Source organism: Wolffia australiana, chromosome 13 (assembly GCF_029677425.1).
Source record: "Wolffia australiana isolate 7733 chromosome 13, ASM2967742v1".
In the NCBI taxonomy this organism is placed as follows: Eukaryota; Viridiplantae; Streptophyta; class Magnoliopsida; order Alismatales; family Araceae; genus Wolffia; species Wolffia australiana.
In genome coordinates, this window is record NC_135847.1 from 7,793,510 (window position 1) to 7,801,848 (window position 8,339).

At 41.1% G+C, this 8,339-nt stretch overlaps 1 non-coding gene across 1 annotated transcript; it reads right to left on the reverse strand.

Annotated features, from left to right (window-relative positions):
* Positions 1–5,272: 5,272 nt before the first annotated feature.
* LOC144711546 (small nucleolar RNA R71) lies at positions 5,273–5,381 on the reverse strand. Its single transcript, XR_013583598.1, has one exon. It is a non-coding gene; the product is annotated as a small nucleolar RNA R71 (small nucleolar RNA).
* Positions 5,382–8,339: the final 2,958 nt, after the last annotated feature.

The following is an 8,339-nucleotide window of genomic DNA, read 5'->3' on the forward strand; positions in this document are numbered from 1 at the left end:
ATCACTCCTAGTGGCCAAATCACCAATGCATGTGTTGATATTAATGGATGTCGATTTAAATCTGATTTTTCATCTTAGAGGAACGACAAAGAAAGCACCTATTGTTTTAGGAGATCTTTCTTAAGATTAGCAAGAGCGGTGATAGACGAGTTTAAGGAAGTTATCCTTAGAGAAAATGATAAGAGAATTACCCTTAAGCTAGCTGACCCTTGGCGTAGAAGTGGACACTTTAGGGCAGAGGATAAGGAAATCTCTAAGGAAAATATTGACGAGGACAATCATGCCTCAACAACTACTTCTCTCCTTGAAAACAAAGGTTCCATGTCACCATCTACTACTTCAGTTATCCAAACTCATTGTAAACCCTCATGTTTGCATTCCCAAATACGACTCGTGGCCTTGACAATAATTAATCACTACTTACAGAACAGTATCAAGGTATTACAAGAGGAAAAGTGCAAAATGAGAAGGAGCACAGAGGAATGTATTTTGGATAATAAAAAAACTTTGCATAAAGATATTGCTGATATTCCCTCAACCTCCATGCCAAATAGGAAGAACAAAAGAACAACAAATAATAGAATAAGGACAAATGCTGGCATGAAGAGGATGTTTGTAGACAAGAGGAAGCCTCAAGGGGCAATAAAATACATGAGAAAATGAAATGGACTCCTAGGCAATCAACCGTTACAAGGTCGACGGTCATTCCGATCCCAAATCTACGGCACCAAGTATGGATTCCTAAATCCATCTTAGAACCCTTTAAGAAATTATCACGTAAGGCGTTATGGATCCCTAAATCCATACTAGTACCGTTTGTTTGAATCCCTTGGAGTTTTATCTTTATCCTTACTTTATTTTCTTGTTAGTTTTATTTTCTTGTCCATTTTGCTCGCTTTGTTTTTTGTTTTGTTTCAGGAATAGGGCCTCGTATCCACAGCTCTCACGGGAAGATTGTCAAATGCAGCATGACGTATTCAAGATTTTACATCTATCATCTAAACAACAAGCCTCAAGTCCATCCCCACTGTTTGCAATTCTCTCCCTCAATTTTCCTTTTCGTTATTTTAATCGTTATGCATTGAGGACCATCCGTGTTTTAGTGGGGGGGAGCTAGTTCATTTTATATGGAAAACGTTGACTCATGTGATTAATTTTAAAGAATACTACATGAATTGAACCTGCTTTTAACGATATTTAACATGCACATACATGAATTAATTTTCTTTCATCCAGTGGTTTGGAAACATGTGTAGAGAAGTTAAGCTCCTAGAGCGGATCAGGAACATGTTGAGGTGCAACACAAGTGATTTTGAGCAATGTGGGTTCAATGTCAAATTGGGGAGGTCGTCTAGTGGTTGATTAGATGATGGAAAGTCTAAGGGTAGAAGCTCCATACTTCAAAGGAGAGTGATGAGTGAATTGAGATCCCCCATTCCAATCAGCTCAAAATAGCCGATCCCACTTATGTATTTCGTCCCACCATTAGCCTACTTTCATTCCAAAATAGTGGGCAGTCATTCTCCAAGTCCTATGAACAGAATCCACCATCTCCATCCACCTCATTGTTCTACACACTTCACGCCATATCCATCATAACCTGACTCCACCACCTTGCTCCCACTACCGAAGATATATCTATCTCCCAAGTACATCTATCTCCCTTTCCACGGTATCACTCCGATACTGCCTCTTCAACTCTTTTTCTGTCCATAATTCACTCTACATTATCTAAATCTTATTCTTCTATCTCTTCTTCCTAGACCAATGTGATTGTTATAACACTCATGCTAGTTGTGACAAGATGTTTGGAAAACCATTTAAGTCATGGAAAGTGTTTCATTTGTTGTTATCCTCTTTGTTTGATATACAAAAAAAAAAAAGAAGCAAAAAAAAAAAAGGAGTTTGAAAAAAAAAAGACAAGAGGAATGAGAAGAAGACAAAGAGAAAGGAGGGGTTTGACTTGCACCATTTCTGGTTTTGACTTTCAATTCAGGGCAAGATGGTCTTTATTCTCTATACCATCACATTGGTCTCATCTCTTCTATCTCCCTCACTTCCTCTAAAAATCTTGGGAGTAGGTTATCCAAGGTAGCACCGCACCCGTTGGACCATAAATCTCTCATTGTTCATGCTCACCCTAATTCTTTCACAAAGTCTCATTCTCCCCCATCAAAACTCTATCATATATTCTTCTCGTTGTGTTCAATATTCTGTGCTCAACAGGAGGAGGAAATGGCTTCTTCTATTCTTAGGAAAGAGAAAAGGCTAATGGAGAGGCAAGTACTAGGTGGCCGTCACCCCGGGAGAGTGATCTTGCTCGCTAGAGATGTGAGGCCAGCTGCACATGAGTGGAGAGAGTTTACCTGAGGAGTATAGCGTTATACCTAGAAACAAGTACACTCCCTTCTCATCCACTTAGGCATCCAAGCAAAGGAGAAAGAAACCCCACATTCCTGAAAAGGTCGGAGCTCAAAATGTCATTTAGTGTTTTAGTTCGGCTTGTGATTGATACACTTAACACTTGCCACACTTGTTTTCTGACTTACAGGATGAAAGAGATGATAATTCAGCAAAGTACTTAGATGTTGCTAAGGGACTAGCAATGTCTAAGTAGCGGGGTATATGATAACACCCTAATTTTGGTCTTTATTTCATGTTATTAGCATGATTTATGCATTTAAAAGGCTTAGATTTGGGTTGTTATCATATATTTACACAAAAATAATGCTTCCAAGTAATTTCTGATTTTTCCCTAATTTTCTGTTAGTTATATGAATTTTTAAGGATTTATTGAAGCTCGAAATAATTATTTTTGGATGAAAATGGCACATTAAAAAGTTTATTTCGACATTTATCAACATGGAATTAATCAGGAATTTTCTAGAATTTTCTAGAATTTTTACGAATTGTTAGGAAGTTTCTGGGATTTATTTCAAGAAGAAATGCATTTATTCTATGAAAAAAGGGCATATTTATAAGAGAAAAAAATGTATTTATGCAATTTCTAGACTTTTCGGGGCCTTTTTGCAACGTTTCATTGCAAAAGACCTGAAAACAGCTCTCGATCGCCACGGCAGGCGTAAAGATCCTATTTAAAATCATTCAAGGTTTTATTGCAATTTTTAATATATATTTTTAATGTTTTAGGAGAAATCGGAGGAGAGAGAGTGCGCCAAGCATATACGCAATTACTTTTGGGCGGCGTCCAAAAGCAATTCCAGGCTTTTTAAGGACTTTTCTGCAAAAAGGAGGATTCAAAATGCGCCAGCCAATGAGAGAGCGACACGTCATTGCGTGTTTAAAAACGAACCTAATAAATAAATCAATTTTAAATCCAATGGATTAAATTGGTTTAAAATTGATTTATTAATAACTTTTGATCTTGAAGTCCGATTGAGATGATTTTTTTATGGATTTGTTCGTCTTGATCCCCTCTTTCTATCTGTATGGTTGGATCATTCAGATCTAGCCTACATTGATAGATAAATATTAAGTACTAAACGGGGGTAAAATGGTGATTTTTACCCTATAACCTAAGTATAAAAGCTAAATTTCGAGAGGGGGAGCTCATTATGGATGGTGCTCTATCACAGCTGCAAGACAGGGAGGAGCTCTAGCTTGGATCAAGTTATCTGGTACTTTTTTTTCCTTGATTGTATTTGAACTTTTATGCATTTTGAATGAATTAGGTTAAGTTGTTTGTTTCTTCATCTCTATTCTGATCTGAACTTCTAAATCGCTTGGCTTGAGCGGCATGTACAAGCCCTGATTAGGATTGAGAGGAGAAATTGAGGGATTTACCTTGGCATTCAATTGCATTCCAAAAGAAAACTCTAAAAAATTTAGTTTTAATTCGTAGGAGATTAAGATTTCCCTTTTTATTTCTGATTTAGCAAATTCTCAAAACCAACCAAAACTTAAATCAAAAATTTCTTCCGACCTCTCTAATTGAATTCTTTGATCCATCCAATTGGATCAATTAATTCAATCTAGAGCCCACATTTCTTCTTTTCATCTCATCTCTTCTACCCCCCTCTCTAAATTCTCACCTAATTAGGGTGACTTGATCCTCATTGAAGATCAAATTCACTCTAATTAGGATCTAAAACACCAAAAATAAAATCAAATTGAAATTCCTACTTGCCTCCCTTGGACGACACTCATACTTATCACTATACATATTAAGTAGAGTTTTATAAATTTTATTGCATAAGCCAAAAATTCACAACGACAAGGGCTAAAAATTTGCGTAATTTTCACCCCTATTTTCGGCTTATCACCCGCGAAGGCGCTCGCGCGTGCACAAACACCAGCTGGGTGTTTGCGAAATTGCCCCAAAGGGCAAAGGCGAATCCTCAGTAAGGAAAGCCTTACTGAAGATTTGCTGCACCGAGACTTTTAAAGAAAGCTCTGTCGTTTGTACTGAAGATCGTTTACCAGAGTTTATACTTGAGTATTGAGATCTAAAAGAACTGATTTGATAGACAGAATTCTTCTGCTGTTTTTTTTCCGTCTCCCTGTGGATCGACCCTCACTCACCCTAAGCTGTGAGGTTATAAATTTCGTTGTATAAGCTCAATCCTCGCACGTATTAACTGCTAAATAACCAGTAGAAACCACTAAAATCGAGCTTATCAACTGGCGCCGCTGCCGGGGAGCACGGTATTACAGTAGGAATTTATTTTTTAATTGTTCAGTAATCTTTTCTTGATTCTCCTTAAGCTGCAAGACTTAAAAATCCTCAGCTCATTGTTCTGCTAACATTTGTGCTGAAGATCTATGGTAGTTACACGCTCAGGAGTTGGTGAGAAGTCTGCAGAAAAAATTGGTAGAGACGCCACCCCGGATTCTACAGTCACAGAACCAGAAATTCAGCACAGAAATATGGCTGAAGAGATACATCAGCAGAATGAAAGGAGAATAACTATGTTGGATAGGTCTACACCGTCCAGAAGCTTACGACAAACCGATGTAAATCTGAACATCGGTGAAGGTATCTTGTTTCGATACAATAATGCATTGATCAATTCTCTACCTGAATTTAACGGATTACCTGCACAGAATCCTTTAGAATTCCTTGATGATTTTCATATTAGATGCTCTTCTCAAAATGTTCCTAGAAAATCTACAGAGATGTTAAAAATGAAATATTTTCCTCTAACTCTTAAAGATAAAGCGTTTGCATGGTATCGTAATCTAGGAATCACTTTTAATTCTTGGGAAGAGATGCAAGTAAAATTTCCTCAATATTTTCCTCTCTCCAAAATGAATTTTTATAGAAGAGAAATTCACAATTTCCATCCTCATGACGGAGAAGCCTTTAGTGAGTCATGGGAGAGATTCAATGATTTGTTGAGGAAATGTCCTCACCATGGCATTGAGCAATGTCAACTAGCCCAAATATTTTATGAGTCTCTCTCTGATTTTATGAAAAACAAAGTAAATCTCGCTACGGGTGGAACATTTTATACCGCATATGAGGATGAAGTTTTCGATATTTTGGAGAGAGTTGCAGAAACTGACTTGCAGGAGATTGGGGCCAATCAGAATGGGAGAAACCTGCAGCCAAAAAGAGCAGGAGTTCTGCAGGTTAACGCCAAGGAGGGAGAGCTACAAGCGGGCCTAAGGGAGACTAACCAGAAATTGGAGGAGCTCACCTCCACCTTGAAGAATGTCTTTTTAGGTAATTCTCCTATCATTAAAGCTAAGATCTGCTCTCTCTGCTTCAGCAGGGAATATGAAGATGGAGCCTGCCAAGCCTTGGAAGAAGAGGTGAAGGCCTTCAACCAGCCGCAACAACCGTGGGCAGGTCAAAAGAGGCCAAATTTCCAAAACGGAGAGACCTTCCACCAAGGGAACAAGCCGGCAGCTCAACCTCCGTTCCAGCAGAGACAACCATTCCAGCACATGCCTCCACAGCAGTATCAGGTTCCATCTCAGAACCAACCTGATTTTTCTTCACTTACCCCCGTCATTTCAGATATGATAGAGAAGCAAAACCAAAAGTTGCGGGCGGAGATGGAGATGAAGATGCAAATGATGATGGAATTTCAAACAAAGCAAGTGCTGGAATCTCAAGAGCAGATGAGGAAGCTATTAGAGAGCTGATAAGCTCAATTTTACTGTGTTTTTTACTGGTTATTTATCAGTAACATGTGTGAGGATTAAGCTTATTCAACGAATTTATAAACCTCACAAGTTAGGGCGAGTGAGGGTCGATCCACAGGGAGCAAAAGAAAACAGCAGGAAATTCCTTTTCAGTACGTTAAAGTGCAACTTAACTGCCGTCTATAGAGAATTTATTCAGACAGATCCTTTGCCCTTTGGGGCAAGGATCGAACACCTTCCGCAGGGACAACTGCGCACAAGGTGTTGCGCGGCTTGGCGGCCTCTGCGCTGACTATGCGGCGCCGCGGCTGCTATGCGGAATGCCTGCGCAGCGTGCTGCCGCGCGCGGCTGCGTGCTGCGCGCGGCTGCGTGCTGCACGCGGTTGCGTGCTGCGTGCGGCTGTGCGCAGCAGTGCGCTGCTGCGTGCTGCGCGCTGCTGCGTGCTGCACGCGGCTGCGTGCTGCGGCCGCACGGCTGCGTGCTGCGGCGGCCGTGCGCAGCGCTGCGTGGCGCTGCGCGCAGCTGTGCTGCGCGCTGCGCGCACGCGACTCGCGCGGCTGCGCGGCTGTGCGCGCACGTGGCCGCGGCGCTGCGCGGCACGGGCGCGCTGTGCGCGGTTGCACGCGCGGGCTGTCTTGCGCGCTGCCGCGCTGTGTGCTGCGTCTGTTGCGCGGGTGCACGCTGCGTGCTGCGTGCGGCTGTGCACGGCTGAGCGCGGCGGCTTTGCTGCACACGGCGTGGTGGAGATGCGGAGGAGTTCTGTTCTTTTGGAAGATTTGGGGAAGACGATTTGAACAACAAAGGAACAAAGTTTAAACTGAAATCAAATCTAAACGAAACAATCCTCAGTTGGGAAACATTGGAAGATCTTGTGACTCTTCCAACCCAACCAAAATTGTCTGAGAAGAGAGGATTACAGGGCTGAAGCTTGCGATTTCCCCACGTCGGGTGTCACGCCTTGCGGCGCAGGCGTGGTTCTTCAATCCAAGCTATCTTCAGTCTGTTCTTCCTCTCCAACTCCAAAAGCTCATCAGCTCCTGGAGGGTGCAGAAATCCTCTTCTCCAAGCCCTAGTTTCCTTAGAGAAAATTCTGAACACCTAAACTCCTCTCTCAAGAGAGTATTTATAGGTTTTCTCTTAAGTCATGCCCAGGGGCATTTTCGTAATTTTTGCCACTTCAAATTTTTGCCCACTTCTGTTGATCCTCCTCTCTTCCTTGATCTTCTTAACCTGTTTTTGAATGTTCACTAGCCATAAAACGTTAAATATATTCCACTTGATTCAAAGAATCAAGTGGGGTTAGTGATTTCATAAAACAATACATATGCATGAACTTAGCATGAATTCACAAGATAATTGTAATGAATTTAAACTTGAGAACTTGATTATTTGATGACATATTTTAGAGTCATCAAACACCCCCCAACTTAGATCATTACTAGTCCCTTAGTAATGACATGCAGGTGAGAATAAAAGATGATCTCAAGGTGAGTTTTGACTTCCGATAACTTTGATTCATGCTCTTCTCAAGGAGTATTTTCAGCAATTAAAATTGACCAGCGTAGAAGAAATTTAGGATCTATCTCAGCCTTAAACCTCAACTAAGTGCACATGATCTATGGAGTACATATAGTAAGTACATTGTATATGGAATAAGATCGAGTTAACACCCCAAGCGCACTACTGAACGAGGCGAGAGTGGCATTAATGCTAGCTCAATACTATGGCTATAGTAGCATCGGCTCAAACACACGGAGACAGCTTTTCCACCTTTATTTTATTTGGCATTTGCTGCTTGTTGGTCATTTTGATGACAATCAACTTTAGTACTATGATGCAAGCTTTTGCTTGTTTATGCGCAGTGCAGCTTTCACTTGATAGTTTGGTGGCGCTTATCCACTACCCATGTGCCGCCCTTAGTAGACCGGCAGCTTATTCCCCGACGGTTATGTATCCTTCATGGGTCAGGAGCTTCACTCACGTCATAATAATACTGCCAATGAGCTAACACTAACCCTACTCTCCACTAAAGCTAAAAATTTTCGTGCATGTAAGTGCTAACTCAACCCGAGGTGGATGGTGAGGTGAGAGAAGTATAATGGTAATAGATACGACTGTCGTGGTATGGATCGTAGTGCACCTAGCTAGGCTTACTTCACCTAGGATTCCCTAGCTGGCCACTCTTGCATTTCTACCCTTTTGAAAAGAATCGAATTATCATGCATAT